The sequence below is a fragment of the Ascaphus truei genome, chromosome 15, assembly GCF_040206685.1.
Source record: "Ascaphus truei isolate aAscTru1 chromosome 15, aAscTru1.hap1, whole genome shotgun sequence".
NCBI lineage: Eukaryota > Metazoa > Chordata > Amphibia > Anura > Ascaphidae > Ascaphus > Ascaphus truei.
In genome coordinates, this window is record NC_134497.1 from 36,951,209 (window position 1) to 36,968,312 (window position 17,104).

General features: G+C 52.4%; 1 protein-coding gene across 3 annotated transcripts in view; it reads left to right on the forward strand.

Moving 5' to 3' along the window:
* Positions 1-17,104, forward strand: part of LOC142466814 (uncharacterized) — a 361,963-nt gene that overhangs the window by 330,962 nt on the left and 13,897 nt on the right. For all 3 annotated transcript variants that reach the window (XM_075572280.1, XM_075572279.1, XM_075572281.1), the window contains one exon: positions 3,536-3,715. The gene's annotated coding sequence lies outside the window, so the exon portion shown is untranslated. The remainder of the gene's footprint in view (positions 1-3,535; positions 3,716-17,104) is intronic.

Here is a 17,104-nt window from a genome sequence, read left to right on the forward strand (position 1 = left end):
TTTTTTTATGCTTAATTTATCTCAAATGGTTTATCAAACTAGGGGCATTTATTATCTGATATAATACATTTTGAACCGAATCTTTGCCGATTGATCATAGGAGAACGGATCCATATGCAACTTAGCTAATTACTTGTCAGTGTTTAAATTGCATTGATGCGCATATCGAAGGGGATTTTTTTTTTTAAGGCAGCTTGAACGGCTGCTTTAAATCCAAACTAGCGGCGGAAAACATGAAATCACTTGGAGTATAAGATTTCCCTGAAAAGGATGAAATCCCCATTTAACCCTTTGGGTGCCCTTGTGCTGTAGTTGCTATGTCACCGTGTCTGGCCCCATGATGTAATAGCTACGTCATAGTAATCCTGCTGGGTTTCCTATGGGAGATGACATTCTGTGCTCCTGTGCAGGGCAGGACGGATCTATCTCTAGGTGGGATAGAAGGGAGGGGGTCTCCCCGTCCGTTCTGTCATCATGAGAGAGCGATCACGGGACCCCTCCGTCACTCAAAGGGTTAAAATAACTGTTTTACTTATTTGTGTATTGTGAAAGAAATCCTGTTCTGTATTTCTCCAGGAATATTTATGTTTGACTAATGAGAACATTATAATTACTTTTTTTTCTATGGAAACGTTATGGTTTTTTGTTTGCTAAAGTCTCTCCCTCTCTCTCCCTATTTGTGTATTGTGATATCCTGTTGTTTATTTCTGCAGGAACATTTATGTGTTTGACTAATGAGGGCATTATAATTACTTTGTTTTCTACGGAAATGTTATTTTTTTTGTTTTCTAAACGGGTTTTTTTAACTTGACAGTTGACATTTAACCTATTAAATATCCCATTGTTGTTGGTTCACGTTCTTCCTAGGAGGGACTGCCCCTTTAAATACCATTTTCCTACTCTGCTTCAGTTTAAATAAATCCTGAGATCACAAACCCATAAGAGTTTGTACAATCAGCCTTTTCTCCTTGCTAGCTATCCTAAGCACTCCCCCCACACAAGTCTTTCCCCTCTTAGGAACACAGGGCCACTTTTTTCAAAGCCTTATTTAACCAGAGGCAGCTGTTGACATTATGGATAACTTTGGTTCCTGTCACCTACACTACTTTACCTAGTTTACTGGGCAGCTAATGCCACATCTATATTCTCCAGACTATTACTCTGTGACCATTACCATCACTTATTGTCTTTCCAAAAACTTGTGTACTGGTGAGGTACCCCCGCTACAGCTTATATTGAATAGGGGTTGAAGAAATGGTGCTGCAAGGGGCAGGTAAATTGATATACTGGAAGACGAACAGAACCCCTATACAGTAGATAGCACTCTTTTCCAATGTGAGATGATGAATGTATTAAAATTACTTTATTTATTTAAACAACTTTATTAAAACAATGGGGTTTAAAACAATTATTAAATGGTTCCAAGTGTGTTCAACTCTTGGAATTAATAATTACCAGAGGAGTTAATGAAGGATATTAATGTCCAGTGTTAGGAAACTCACTGGCCCTAGTGTCCCTCATATAGAGTGATTGGCTAGAGATGTTGGTATGGTAGGAACGGTGATTGAGACCATATATGTAGTGCCACAGTAATAAAATACTAATGGGTGCACTGACACAATGAACTGTTACTGTGCTGCTTATACTGCAGCCAGTATTATGATGTAGTTTGCTGCGTTGCAAATCTAAGTTGTTGTGCATCCAATGGTGTCCACTTACACCAACAGTGGAATTGATGGTGTGTAAGTGCAAATAGATTTTACTGATGTGACGTGTGAACCTCGGATCTGTAGTAGCAGATCTCAAGTTAACACTAGTATTATAAAATTACTGTGAACGTAGTGGCACTGCTGAAACTCCTGTATGTTCTAATACGGAGTTATCAGCTTAGTGCTGCTCCTTGAAGGGTTAATGAACAGGTCTGCTGTTAAGACCTTTCCCTTATGGGTGCAGCACTACTCCATATGTGGTGGTAGACTGGCAGTCCAGAGGTTAATCACTGGATAGGGTGCCTTTTGCTTGCTAAATTGTATCCTATAAGCTGAGTGCTGTAGTAGGATGCTTGCATTTAGGTATCCTTTTATTTAGTGTGATACGTTGCCAGATATATTGTGCCGTTCCATGTGTTGGCATATTAGACCGTCGGGTCTATAGTAAGCCCGTATTGTGCGGGAGCAGAGCCGCGCTGACTTCCCTGAGTTACAATGTGTCAGCGTCTTGTTAGCGAGGGCTCCGCGCGTGCACGTGGTCACGTGGTGCCGACGCGCGCGTTTCGCGAATGAGCTTTGTCAAGGCTAGTAATCCTTTCCAAAAACTTGCAAAACCTCCCGGAACTACTGAAGTTACAGAAATATTCCTTTAATTTATCCCCCAAACAGCTTGTCAAATTATATCCGCAATACCCACTCAAGAGAAGAGTTACCCGTCCCACATGGTTTCTCTTACTGTGTTTCTATTGCTGTTTGTGTTCTGTATCCTCCTTCCTCCCACACCCTTTATTTGCCTCCCAGGTACTGATCTGCAGGGGGTTATTTTTCCTTATCCACTTTGCCTCCTCTGTTTACCAAACACTAGATTCACTAAAGTGCAATAGCCTCAATTGCACTTTAACAGCCACTCAAGTAAATGGCAATGAGCATGTGATCACAGCAGCTCTTTGCACCTTTCCCCTCACTCCTGTCTTCTCCTCACAGCCTTGTTCAGCACCATTGCTGCTCGTTTGTAGACATACACGGCCTGTTCAAAGAATGTTCAGACAAATAGGACTGAGGAGACAATAGGAAAAAGGATGGAAGTAAAACTTCATGTGCGCTCTCACCTTTTTATTCTCCTGCTTTAATAGTATGATGCCCTCCTTCTCTAAATCAGAGACATCAAGGCCATGCCTGACTTCCTCAGAGGTGTGCTTGGCATGATACCTTTTCATACTGACTCCTTTTAAGCTTTAAACAGCATTTCTGTATTTGATCATATATATACATGACCCTGCACTTGAGCATAATGTTACACTTTTCTTACAGGGGCTGGTTACACTTTTTTAGTTTTAGTTTTCTTATTCAAGCCCAAACCGACATTGTTACCTCATTAGACTGTGGCTCAAGGCTTTATCTATATTCCAGTTTCCAAATCAGTCCAGGGCATGTTATAAGCTCAGGTTGCTAATGGAACACATTCCTGCTACATCACCTTGTTACATCAACCCCACTGTCTGTTTATTCCACCGGAAGAAAACTCACCTTTGTGTCACTTGTGTCATCGTGAGGACTTTTTAATTACAACAGTGTTTTTTGTTTTGTTTTTAAGTAATAAGAAAGTAGTCACTGGTGTGGCCTGTGGCTCCCATTCCTTTCAAACTGTGGGTATACAAGTGAGCCATTGTGTATATATATTGCTTTCCATTAACTTGTGTTCGCCTCAAAAACTGTAGAGAAGAAAGAAAAGACAAGTCATATTATTAACAACTTGTATCTCTTTTCAGCTCTTCCTTTATAAAATAGACATTACTTTGAGACCTCACTAACTGTCCCAATTTTAGGTTTGTAAATTGTGCGAGAAACGAGGAAGAACAGAACCTTGTGGCGTTCCAGTACCAGAGGAAAATCTACTACAGAACCCGCACAGACCTCCCCCCCCACACACAGAGCTCCTGGTCTGGTATGGAGATGAATATGGAAAAGAGCTTGGACGCAGTGGAAAAGTAACGCGCCAGCACAAGGTAATCAGGAATCTGTGTGTTGTGTGGTTTTTACATCTCTATTGTCTTATTACTGATGTTAAATTGCAAATATTGAAAGATCACCATTACTTGAAAACTAGAACATAATATCACTAAACCTGTGATAACTAAAAATGCAGTATTACCGCCCATAGAAAAGCGCCTTATTATAATCGTGCAATTAATCAGCGTTGCAGTGCCAAAAATAAAGCACTTTTTATCAGACCCGTTAAAAGCATCAGATCTGATAAAAAAAACAGACAAATATCACATTTTGAAGTAAAAACTGCCATACATCAAGTTCTGATATTTATTAGAACTGCACAAATACCGCAAATATTTGATCACCTACTCCAGGCTGACGTTAGCCCTGTGTTTCCTATGTATATAATTGCCAATATATGGCCCGTTATATTCATAGGTAAGATAAGCTAAACCAACATTTTAAACTAGGATGGGGAGGGGAATGAAACAGATGACAAACTAAATAGAATATATGAGGGAACAAGGGGTTATGGAGGTTGTGGTTGTTTGCAAATGCATGAAGATAAGAGCAAACAACAGGTCGTGGATAATGAGAGTTTATTGTAATATTGTGAATGATCATAAAGGAGTGTCACTAAGAGACTCTGCAAGTGGAGGGCCCATGTAGCCTTTTTATACATACATGAGTTTCTTTGTCTAAAACAAGTTGCTAGGTAGAATACAATATATCCTCCTTATTCTAAACCAATCATTATATTTATAATTTTTTTTATTGTTCTAAACGAATCATTATAAAGGTCACTAAATAAGTAAAAACTGGGTTAAAACTTTTTTATACAATGAACAAGGTATATTAGAATACAATTTTATCTCCAAGGCTGAATATGCTGCAGAATACGAGCTTCCCCCTCATTTCTGGGCATAGAGCCATAGGCCGATTTTGACCTTGAGTCTCCTGGTAGCCAAACTGATACACTCGCAACGTGCACATTCTTTCACAAACTAGTGAACACGAATGATTGCAGGAACACAGCGTGAGACACAAGACACAGACTTGTGAAAACAAAGACAGACAAAATGTTGTAATCCTACCCCCCACTTCAGAGCTCGGCAGCAGAGGCTCACTGGAGTGCGGGAGGGTTGTGATTTCCCCCCCCCCCCTTCAGAGCTGCCCAGTGAAACATTACTGGGGGGATAGGCGGGAGGGTTGTGCGGCGGCTCACTGCGGGTGGGTTAGTGACGGGGTGCTGCGGTACGCTGCGGATATCTCTGCGGTGGCAGACTTTGGGTGCGGTGTGTGACTTGCAGCTGACTTACTGGGGGGTGGGGTGTCTGCTGCGGTGGCGGGCGGGAGCAGGGTCGTCAACAGAAAGCATGGGGCCCAGGACAAATGAAAGGAGCAGGGCGGCCGCCCCCCCTCCCCCGCCCTCCCCTTTCCCCCAACCCATAGCGCACTTACCAGGGTAAAATATTTTTTAGCGCACAACTTTAACGTAACTGTTTTCTTATTGTCATACAGAAAAAAAGATTACAATGCAACATGTTTATTTTTATATTTACCACAAAAGACAGGTGACTGAGTGGGTGACAGTGACTTGACAGTGGGTGACTGAGTGAGTGGGTGACTGGGTGAATGACTGAGTGGGTGGGTGAGTGACTGGGTGAGTGACTGACTGGGTGGGTGAGTGACTGGGTGGGTGACTGGGTGTGTGCCTGAGTGACTGAGTGGGTGGGTGACTGTGACTGTGTGGGTGACTGAGTGGGTGGGTAACTGAGTGGGTGGGTGACTGTGTGACTGGGTGGGTGGGTGACTGACTGGGTGGGTGAGTGACTGGGTGGGTGAGTGACTGAGTGGGTGGGTGACTGTGTGGGTGACTGAGTGGGGGGTTGACTGAGTGGGGGGTTGACTGAGTGGGGGGTTGACTGAGTGGGTGAGTGACTGGGTGGGTGAGTGACTGAGTGGGTGGGTGACTGTGTGGGTGACTGAGTGACTGAGTGGGGGGTTGACTGTGTGGGGGGTTGACTGTGTGGGGGGTTGACTGAGTGGGGGGGTGACTGAGTGGGGGGGTGACTGAGTGGGGGGGGGTGACTGAGTGGGGGGGTGACTGAGTGGGTGGGTGACTGAGTGGGTGGGTGACTGAGTGACTGGGTGGGTGACTGAGTGGGTGGGTGACTGAGTGGGTGGGTTACTGAGTGGGTGGGTGGGTGAATGGGTGGGTGGGTGACTGGGTGGGTGGGTGACTGGGTGGGTGACTGAGCGGGGGGGCTGAAAGGCAGGAGCGGGGGGGTGAAAGGCAGGAGCGGGAGGGTGAAAGGCAGGGGGGGTGAAAGGCAGGAGCGGGGGGGGTGAAAGTCAGGACGGGGGGGAGTGAAAGGAAGGAGGGGAGGGTGAGGTGGGGGATGGGAGGTGAAGGGGGGTGGTGAAGATGGGGATCTGAAGGGGGGAGGGAAGTGAAGGGGGGGGGTGGAGTGACAATGTATCCGGCGTCCGCATGCTCCCCTGTCCGTTCCCCCGCTGTCTCTGACAGTCGTCCGTCCGCTCCACCCCCCATCGGCGGAACCTACCGTGTGCTGGTGCAGACGGAGGTGCGTGCATGCGGCGGCCGTTCCCTCCCCTCTCCGGCCGCTCCCCCGCGAATCTGAGGCGGGAGGCAGCGTGTCTGCATTTGTTGTGCCTGCTCCCCCTCCTGGCTCCCCGCTCCCCCTCTTGGTCTCGTCCAGTCGGTTCCTCGCTGACTGTAGCGGCCGGGGATGTGAGGTGGCGGGAGGCACAGGGGGTGTGAGGTAAGGTGGCAAGGGAGGCCCCGGCGGCAGGGGTGTGATCGGGGAGGCGCAGGGGTTTGAGGCCCCGGCGGCGGCAGGAGTGTGAGCGGGGAGGGGAGGCTGTAGGCGCAGGGGTGTGAGGCGGCGGGTTAGTTACTTACCTGGGCAGGAGGTGGCAGCGGCTGGTGCACATCGTGTGGTAGCGTCGGTGGTGGGATTCAAATTTTTTAGCAACAGGCTCTCTCTAACCGGGGGGGGAGGGGAAGAGAGACAAGGGGGGGGCAAGAGACAGGGGGGGGGCAAGAGACGGGGGGGGGCAAGAGACGGGAGGGAAAGAGACAGGGGGGGGGGGAAAGAGACAGGGGGGGGAAAGAGACGGGGAGGGAAGAGACGGGGGAAAGAGAGACGTTGGGGGGGGAAAAGAGACGGTGGGGGGGGAAGAGAGACGGTGGGGGGGGGGAAGAGACGTGGGGGGGGAGAGACGGTGGGGGGGGAAGTGACGATGGCGGGGGGAAAAGAGAGACGTGGGGAGCAGAGAAACCAGGGTGGGGGGGAGAGCAGAGAGACGGGGGGAGACCAGAGAGACGGGGGGGAGAGCAGAGAGACAGGGGGGGAGAGCAGAGAGACGGGGGGGGGAGAGCAGAGAGACGGGGGGGGAGAGCAGAAGACGGGGGGGGAGAGCAGAGAGACAGGGTGGGGGAGAGCAGAGAGACAGGGGGGGAGAGCAGAAGACGGGGGGGAGAGCAGAGAGACAGGGTGGGGGAGAGCAGAGAGACGGGGGGAGAGCAGAGAGACAGGGGGGGAGAGCAGAGAGACGGGGGAGAGCAGAGAGACGGGGGGAGAGCAGAGAGACGGGGGGAGAGGAGAGAGACGGGGGGAGAGCAGAGAGACAGGGGGGAGAGCAGAGAGACGGGGGGGAGAGCAGAGAGACAGGGGGGGAGAGCAGAGAGACGGGGGGAGAGCAGAGAGACGGGGGGAGAGCAGAGAGACGGGGGGGGAGAGCAGAGAGACGGGGGGAAAGCAGAAGACGGGGGGGGAGAGCAGAAGACGGGGGGGGAGAGCAGAGAGACGGGGAGAGAGCAGAGAGACAGGGGGGGGGAGAGCAGAGAGACAGGGGGGGGAGAGCAGAGAGACGGGGAGAGAGCAGAGAGACGGGGGGAGAGCAGAGAGACGGGGGGAGAGCAGAGAGACGGGGGGAGAGCAGAGAGACGGGGGGAGAGCAGAGAGACGGGGGGAGAGGAGAGAGACGGGGGGAGAGGAGAGAGACGGGGGGAGAGGAGAGAGACGGGGGTAGAGGAGGGAGACGGGGGGAGAGGAGAGAGACGGGTGGAGAGCAGAGAGACGGGGGGGAGAGCAGAGAGACGGGGGGGAGAGCAGAGAGACGGGGGGAGAGCAGAGAGACGGGGGGAGAGCAGAGAGACGGGGGGAGAGCAGAGAGACGGGGGGGAGAGCAGAGACGGGGGGGAGAGCAGAGAGACGGGGGGGAGAGCAGAGAGACGGGGGGGGAGAGCAGAGAGACGGGGGAGCAGAGAGTCAGGGGGGGAGAGCAGAGAGACGGGGGGAGAGCAGAGAGACGGGGGGAGAGCAGAGAGACGGGGGGGAGAGCAGAGAGGGGGGGGAGAGCAGAGAGACGGGGGGAGAGCAGAGAGACGGGGGGAGAGCAGAGAGACACGTGGGGGAGAGCAGAGAGACACGTGGGGGAGAGCAGAGAGACACGGGGAGAGCAGAGAGACAGGGGGGAGAGCAGAGAGACGGGGGGAGAGCAGAGAGACGGGGGGAGAGCAGAGAGACGGGGGAGAGCAGAGAGACGGGGGGAGAGCAGAGAGACGGGGGAGAGCAGAGAGACGGGGGGAGAGCAGAGAGACGGGGGGAGAGCAGAGAGACGGGGGGAGAGCAGAGAGACGGGGGAGAGCAGAGAGACGGGGGGAGAGCAGAGAGACGGGGGGAGAGCAGAGAGACGGGGGGGAGAGCAGAGACAGGGGGGAGAGCAGAGAGACGGGGGGAGAGCAGAGACAGGAGGGAGAGCAGAGACAGGGGGGAGAGCAGAGGGACGATGGGGGAGAGCAGAGGGACGATGGGGGAGAGCAGAGGGACGGGGGGGAGAACAGAGAGACGGGAGGGGGGAGAGCAGAGAGACGGGGGGGAGAGCAGAGAGACGGGGGGAGAGCAGAGACGGGGGGAGAGCAGAGAGACGGGGGGAGAGCAGAGAGACGGGGGGGAGAGCAGAGAGACGGGGGAGGAGAGCAGAGAGACCAGGGGGGAGAGCAGAGAGACCAGGGGGGGAAGAGCAGAGAGACGGGGGGGAAGAGCTGAGAGACAGGGGGGGGAAAGAGCAGAGAGACAGGGGGGGGGAAGAGCAGAGAGACAGGGGGGGGGAAGAGCAGAGAGACGGGGGGAAGAGCAGAGAGACGGGGGAGAGCAGAGACGGGGGAGAGCAGAGAGACGGGGGAGCAGAGAGACGGGGGGAGAGCAGAGACGGGGGAGAGCAGAGAGACAGGGGGAGAGCAGAGAGACAGGGTGGGGGAGAGCAGAGAGACGGGGGGGAGAGCAGAGAGACGGGGGGAGAGCAGAGACAGGAGGGAGAGCAGAGACAGGGGGGAGAGCAGAGGGACGATGGGGGAGAGCAGAGGGACGATGGGGGAGAGCAGAGGGACGGGGGGGAGAACAGAGAGACGGGAGGGGGGAGAGCAGAGAGACGGGGGGGAGAGCAGAGAGACGGGGGGAGAGCAGAGACGGGGGGAGAGCAGAGAGACGGGGGGAGAGCAGAGAGCCGGGGGGGGAGAGCAGAGAGACGGGGGAGGAGAGCAGAGAGACCAGGGGGGAGAGCAGAGAGACCAGGGGGGGAAGAGCAGAGAGACGGGGGGGAAGAGCTGAGAGACAGGGGGGGGGAAAGAGCAGAGAGACAGGGGGGGGGGAAGAGCAGAGAGACAGGGGGGGGGAAGAGCAGAGAGACGGGGGGAAGAGCAGAGAGACGGGGGAGAGCAGAGACGGGGGAGAGCAGAGAGACGGGGGAGCAGAGAGACGGGGGGAGAGCAGAGACGGGGGAGAGCAGAGAGACAGGGGGAGAGCAGAGAGACAGGGTGGGGGAGAGCAGAGAGACAGGGTGGGGAGAGCAGAGAGACGGGGGGGAGAGCAGAGAGACGGGGGGGAGAGCAGAGAGAAGGGGGGAGCAGAGAGACGGGGGGGTAGAGCAGAGAGACGGGGGGAGAGCAGAGAATTCAGGGGGGGGGAGCAGAGAAACCAGAAGAGGGGGGGGAGCAGAGAAACCAGGGGAGGGGGAGCAGAGAAACCAGAAGAGGGGGGGGAGCAGAGAAACCAGGGGAGGGGGAGCAGAGAAACCAGGGGAGAGCAGAGAGACGGGGGAAGAGCAGAGAGACGGGGGAAGAGCAGAGAGACGGGGAGAGCAGAGAGACGGGGAGAGCAGAGAGACGGGGAGAGCAGAGAGACGGGGGGAGCAGAGAGACGGGGGGAGCAGAGAGACGGGGGGAGCAGAGAGACGGGGGGAGCAGAGAGACGGGGGGAGCAGAGAGACGGGGGGAGCAGAGAGATGGGGGGAGAGCAGAGAATTTAGGGGGGGGAGCAGAGAAACCAGAAGAGGGGGGGGGGAGCAGAGAAACCAGGGGAGAGCAGAGAGACAGGGGGGAGAGCAGAGAGACAGGGGGGAGAGCAGAGAGACAGGGGGGAGAGCAGAGAGACAGGGGGGAGAGCAGAGAGACAGGGGGGAGAGCAGAGAGACGGGGGGAGAGCAGAGAGACGGGGGGAGAGCAGAGAGACAGGGGGGAGAGCAGGGAGACAGGGGGGAGAGCAGGGAGACGGGGGGAGAGCAGAGAATTCAGGGGGGGGAGCAGAGAAATCGGGGGGGGGGGGAGCAGAGAAACCAGAAGAGGGGGGGGAGCAGAGAAACCAGGGGAGGGGGAGTAGAGAAACCAGGGGAGGGGGGGGGGCAGAGAAATAAGGGGAGAGCAGAGAGACAGGGGGGAGAGCAGAGAAATCAGGGGGGAGAGCAGAGAGACAGGAGGGAGAGCAGAGAGACAGGGGGAGAGCAGAGAAATCAGGGGGGGGAGAAACCAGAAGAGGGGGGGGGAGCAGAGAAACCAGAAGACGGGGGGGGGGGGAAGCAGAGAAAACAGAAGAGGGGGGGGTGCAGAGAAACCAGGGGAGGAGGGGGGAGCAGAGAAATAATGGGAGAGCAGAGAGACGGGGGAGAGCAGAGAGACCAGGGTAGTGGAGCAGAGAAACCAGTGGGACCCAGTGCAATGCATTTTCCAAAGTGCAACTTGCAAGCAGTGCAAGGACAAATTTGATACATTTTATGTTTTTCTCAGTGTAGGGGGAGGGAGAGGGGGGGTTGTGTGCCAGTTCAACTGAGCAGCCGGTAGTGAGACAGTTTTGGAGCAGCAGCAGCAGCAGGCAAGTTCTCTCCTTCAAGTGTGTGTGTGTGTGTGTGTGTGTGTGTGTGTGTGTGTGTGTGTGTGTGTGTGTGTGTGTGTGTGTGTGTGTGTGTGTGTGTGTGTGTGTGTGTGTGTGTGTGTGTGTGTGTGTGTCACTGTTAGACCACACGTGACGCACGTATTTTGTGTGTATGCTGTGAGGGAAGGTACTGTGTGTGTGTGTGTGTGTGTGTGTGTGTGTATGTGTGTGTGTATAGATTGTGTGAGTTAATAATGTATTAAATAATATTTTTCATATAAAAAAAAATTTTGCACAATGAAAAATATTTTTTTTAATTCAACTTTGACACAGACACACATACATTACAGCGCCAGTAGCGGGGCGAAATCATTCTTTTCTCCGTCTTCCCCCCCCTGTCGTCCACGCTCACTGCCGTGCACGCTGCACAATTATACTGTAGAAAGGCAGACTGAATTATCGGTGCTGCGCGTGCAGCCACTATATAACAGCCCATACAGAGCTACAGAGCTGTGGCATGTGTATCCAGCTAACGGAGTGAAGCAAGGCATCCAGCTACTCCTGGAATCAGCGTTTCATCTAAAGGGAGTGTGGAGTCCAGCGTAGTTAAAGTACACCTACAGACTGGGGTCTGACTGGGTGGTCAACTCCCACCCCCCCTTTTTCCCCCTCCCCCCTTTTCCCCCTTTCTCTTACTGTGTTTCTATTGCTGTTTGTGTTCTGTTTCCCCCTTACTCCCACACCCTTTATTTGCCTCCCAGGTACTGATCTGCAGGGGGTTATTTTTCCGTATCCCCTTTGCCTCCTCTGTTTACCAAACACTAGATTCACTAAAGTGCAATAGCCTCAATTGCACTTTAACAGGCACTCAAGTAAATGGCAATGAGCATGTGATCACAGCAGCTCTTTGCACCTCTCCCCTCACTCCTGTCTTCTTCTCACAGCCTTGTTCAGCACCATTGCTGCCCGTATGTCGCCTTACACGGCCTGTTCAAACAATATTCAGACAAATAGGACTGAGGAGACAATAGGAAAAAGGATGGAAGTAAGACTGCATGTGCGCTCTCACCTTTTTATTCTCCTGCTTTAATAGTGTGATGCCCTCCTTCTCTAAGGCCTCGTTCAGGGTGCAGGCTTCGGAGGGAGGGCGTGCTGCCGTGCGAGCTGCCGTGGGACACAAAGTATTCAAATTGAATACTGGTTGTCAGGGTAGCAGCTGCCCTGTCTCCGAAGCCAGGAGTTGACGCTGGCTACAGTTTCAATAAACAAAAAACTCGTTTTTTGAAGCTGCAGCAGAGTCACTGGGACCTCGGCAGCCAATGAAATCATTCTTGAGAATGATTTCAAGACTGCAGCCTCGATCCCTAACCTCACGTCTGTAGCCCCGCCCCCTCCTCAACTCCTGAAAAAGTCTGCTGGGGATGAACACACATCGCCCAGCAGACTGCCGCCCTCCCGAACGCCCGCCCTCCAACTCCTGCCTCTGGCACCCTGAATGAGGCCTAAATCAGAGACATCAAGGCCATGCTGCCTTCCTCAGAGGTGTGCTTGGCATGATACCTTTTCATACTGACTCCTTTTACGCTTTAAACAGCATTTCTGTTTTTGATCATATATGTTCATGACCCTGCACTTGAGCATAATGTTACACTTTTTTTTACAGGGGCTGGTTACACTTTTTTAGTTTTCTTATTCAAGCCCAAACCGACATTGTTACCTCATTAGACTGTGGCTCAAGGCTTTTTCTATAGTCCAGTTTCCAAATCAGTCCAGGGCATGTTATACGCTCAGGTTGCTAATGGAACACATTCCTGCTACATCACCTTGTTACATCAACCCCACTTTCTGTTTATTCCACGGAAGAAAACTCAACTTTGTGTCACTTTGTCATCTTGAGGACTTTTTACCATCACCTACTCCAGGCTGGCATTAGCCCTGTGTTTCCTATGTATATAATGGCCAATATATGGCCCGTTATATACATAGGTAAGATAAGCTAAACCAACATTTTAAACTAGGATGGGGAGGGGAATGAAACAGATGACAAACTAAATAGAATATATGAGGGAACAAGGGGTTATGGAGGTTGTGGTTGTTAGCAAATGCATGAAGATAAGAGCAAACAACAGGTCGTGGATAATGAGAGTTTATTGTAATATTCTGAATGATCATAAAGGAGTGTCACTAAGAGACTCTGCAAGTGGAGGGCCCATGTAGCCTTTTTATACATACATGAGTTTCTTTGTCTAAAACAAGTTGCTAGGTAGAATACAATATATCCTCCTTAGGATAGGGTTATTCCCTTTTTCGGAAGAATCGAGCAAATAGAAGAGGAGGTGGAGTATATTCATGTGTTAAACCGGATCTAAAACCTATTATAAGGGATGATGTTTATGAAGGGAATGATGAGAATGTAGAGACCTTGTGGATAGAAATTAGCAGTGGAGGTAAACGTATAAAGAAAATGTTTGTAGGGATATGCTATAAACCACCAAAAAACCCTGTATTAGGCTAAGAAATACTATTATGTTTTTCAATGTATGTATGCCTAATAAAAATATTTGAAACAAAAAAAGAGATTCTGCCAGGGGAGACCCATGTAGCCTTTTTATACACACGAGTTTCTTTGTCTAAAACAAGTTGCTAGGTAGAATACAATATCTCCTCCCTATTCTAAACCAATCATTTTAAAGGTCACTAAATAAGTAAAAACTGGGTTAAAACATCTTTATACAATGAACAAGGTATATTAGAATACAATTTTATCTCCAAGGCTCAATATGCTGCAGAATACGAGCTGCCCCCTCATTTCTGGGCATAGAGCCATAGGCCGATTTTGTCCTTGAGTCTCCTGGTAGCCAAACTGATACACTCGCAACGTGCACATTCTTTCACAAACGAGTGAACACGAATGATTGCAGGAACACAGCATGAGACACAAGACACAGACTTGTGAAAACAAAGACAGACAAAATGGAGTCTGCACACCACCAACAACCTCATCTCCAGAGAAGCACATCCCAGTTCATTTCATCCATATGTCATCCATTTCTACAGTATGTTCATTTCAACAATATTAGATTAACAAGGTAGAATGGGGGCAAGGGCGAGTTTGACAAGCAGCGAGACACCCATAGTAAATACAGATAATACTAGAAAACTTCTAAAGACTAAACCAAATTGGCTCAGAAAGGAAGGAGCAGATAAGAGAATAGTACAGGCTGGAAAAAAAAGCTTAAATACATGATTGCTAATGCAAGAAGCCTGACAGCTAAAATGGGGGAGCTTGAATTAATAGCTGCAAGGGAGCAGTATGATATCATAGGCATTACTGAAACATGGTGGGATGAAACTCATGACTGGGCAGTTAATTTAGAGCAGGGCTGCACAACACGCGGCCTCTCTGTGCGGCCCTCAATGAAATGTAAAAAAAAAAAAAAAATTTGGAATAAAAAAAATTTGGAAAAAAAATTGGCGCCGATTCCCCGCGGTCCCGGCGCGGCCCGCTCCACCCCCCCCCTTCCCTCCTCCCAACGTGGGGCGGAAGCATGGCCCCCCCTGGAAATATGCAGAGGCAGCTGAGCCGCGGCCCGGGATTGGATGGGAGGCGGGGCTAGCAGCAGTCACGCAGGGGTGGTTGCCGCCACGCTCTCCCGCGCTTTTGCACACCAGCCAGTGCAGCACCTGGAGCTTCTGTCTATTTCATTACCTCACCCGTGGCCGCATAAGGTAGGGACCCGTGGGACCAGGGAGATGCGGGGGAGAGAGGGGGCAAAGAAGCTTGGGGGGGGCGAGGGAGATTGGGGGGGGGGAGGTTGGGGGGGCAGGGGTGGGGGCCGCCACGTGCCCTCCCGCTCTCCCGCTGTAACTCCCCATCCGGCACCCAGACTCTCCCTCTGGCCCTCCCTCCTTCACCCCGGCAGTGTGGTCGCATAGGCAGGGAGTGGGACCCATGGGACCAGGGAGAGATGGAGATGCGGGGGAGAGGGAGATTGGGGGGGCAAAGAAGCTTGGGGGGGGGCGAGGGAGATTGAGAGATGGGAGATGCAGGGGGGGGGGGAGAGATGGGAGATGCAGGGGGGGGGAGTGAGATGGGAGATACAGGGGGGGGAGAGATGGGAGATGCAGGGGGGGGAGAGATGGGAGATGCAGAGGGGGGGGGGAGAGATGGGAGATTCAGAGGGGGGGGAGAGATGGGAGATGCAGAGGGGGGGGAGAGATGGGAGATGCAGGGGGGGAGTGAGATGGGAGATGCAGGGGGGGGAGAGATGGGAGATGCAGAGGGGGGGAGAGATGGGAGATTCAGAGGGGGGGGAGAGATGGGAGATTCAGAGGGGGGGAGTGAGATGGGAGATGCAGGGGGGGAGAGATGGGAGATGCAGGGGGGGGAGAGATGGGAGATGCAGGGGGGGAGAGATGGGAGATGCAGGGGGGGAGAGATGGGAGATGCAGAGGGGGGGGAGAGATGGGAGATGCAGAGGGGGGGGAGAGATGGGAGATGCAGAGGGGGGGGGAGAGATGGGAGATTCAGAGGGGGAGGGAGAGATGGGAGATGCAGAGGGGGGAGAGATGGGAGATGCAGGGGGGGGGTGAGATGGGAGATGCAGGGGGGGGAGAGATGGGAGATGCAGGGGGGGGAGAGATGGGAGATTCAGAGGGGGGGAGAGATGGGAGATGCAGAGGGGGGGAGAGATGGAAGATGCAGGGGGGGGAGTGAGATGTGAGATGCAGGGGGGGGAGAGATGGGAGATTCAGAGGGGGGGGAGAGATGGGAGATGCAGGGGGGGAGAGATGGGAGATGCAGGGGGGGAGAGATGGGAGATGAAGAGGGGGGAGAGATGGGAGATGCAGGGGGGGAGTGAGATGGGAGATGTAGGGGGGGAGAGATGGGAGATGCAGGGGGGGAGAGATGGGAGATGCAGGGGGGGAGAGATGGGAGATGCAGGGGGGGAGAGATGGGAGATGCAGAGGGGGGGGGAGAGATGGGAGATTCAGAGGGGGGAGAGATGGGAGATGCAGAGGGGGGGGGGGAGAGATGGGAGATGCAGGGGGGGGAGAGATGGGTGATGCAGGGGGGGGGAGAGATGGGTGGTGCAGGGGAGGGAGAGTGATGGGAGGTGCAGGGGGGAGAGTGGTGGGAGGTGCAGGGGGGGAGAGTGATGTTAGGTGCAGGGGGGAGAGTGATGGGAGATGCAGGGGGGGGAGAGTGATGGGAGGTGCAGGATGATGATGAGGTGCTGGAGGAGAGACGATGATGATGATGATGATGATGATGATTTTACCCGTGCGGCCCAATTTTTTTTTCCTTGGAGCAGTTCGGCCCTCCGCACTTTACGAGTTGTGCAGGCCTGATTTAGAGGGTTATTCCCTTTTTATGGAAGGATCGAGCAAATAGAAGAGGAGGTTGAGTATGTTTATATGTTAAACCGGATTTAAAACCTATTATAAGGAAAGATGTTTATGAAGGGAATGATAAAAATGTAGAGACCATGTGGATAGAAATTAGCAATGGAGGTAAAAGTATTAAGAAAATGTTTGTAGGAATATGCTGTAAACCACCAAATATCTGTAAGGCTTAGTCCATGGTCCCTGCTGGCTCGCTGAGGCTCAGGGAAAGCGGGTGCTTTCCCTGGCCTTGCGGTTGCTTACCGCACGCGCCGTCAGCGGGCCTTCAGGGGGCAGGCGCGTCCGGGGGCGGGCCAGTGACGTCACTGAGCTGGTTCGCCCTCATTGGGCGAACCGCTCACGTGACCGGCTTGCCTCGCCGCCAAGCGGGGCAATTTTAAATTCCCCTAAGACCTGCGCTTCCGCAAGCGCGCGGAAGCACAGGTGAGCCCCTACTAAAGCCGCTCTCATTGCGGCTGTAGGCTGTAGGGGCTCAGTGCTGAGCGGGAGCGCGCCTCAGCGCGCTTCCACCAGCAAGCACGTAACATGGCCGAGGCCTAAGATTGAGGAAGCTAAAATACTGTTGCAAATGGAGAAGGCATCAAAACTGGGTCATGTTTGCATAATGGATGATTTTAATTATCCAGACATAGACTGGGGCAATGAGATTAGCATTACAGCAAAAGGAAACAGTTTTTTGAGGGTGTTTAAAGACGAATATTTGCTATTACTTCTACATTGTTAGATACTACCAAATCCAGTACTGCCCCTCTCCTGGTTGGTTCCTCAATAATTTGGGTCATATAATTAAGTCCTAGAACATTTGGTTAACAGTGATCATAACAT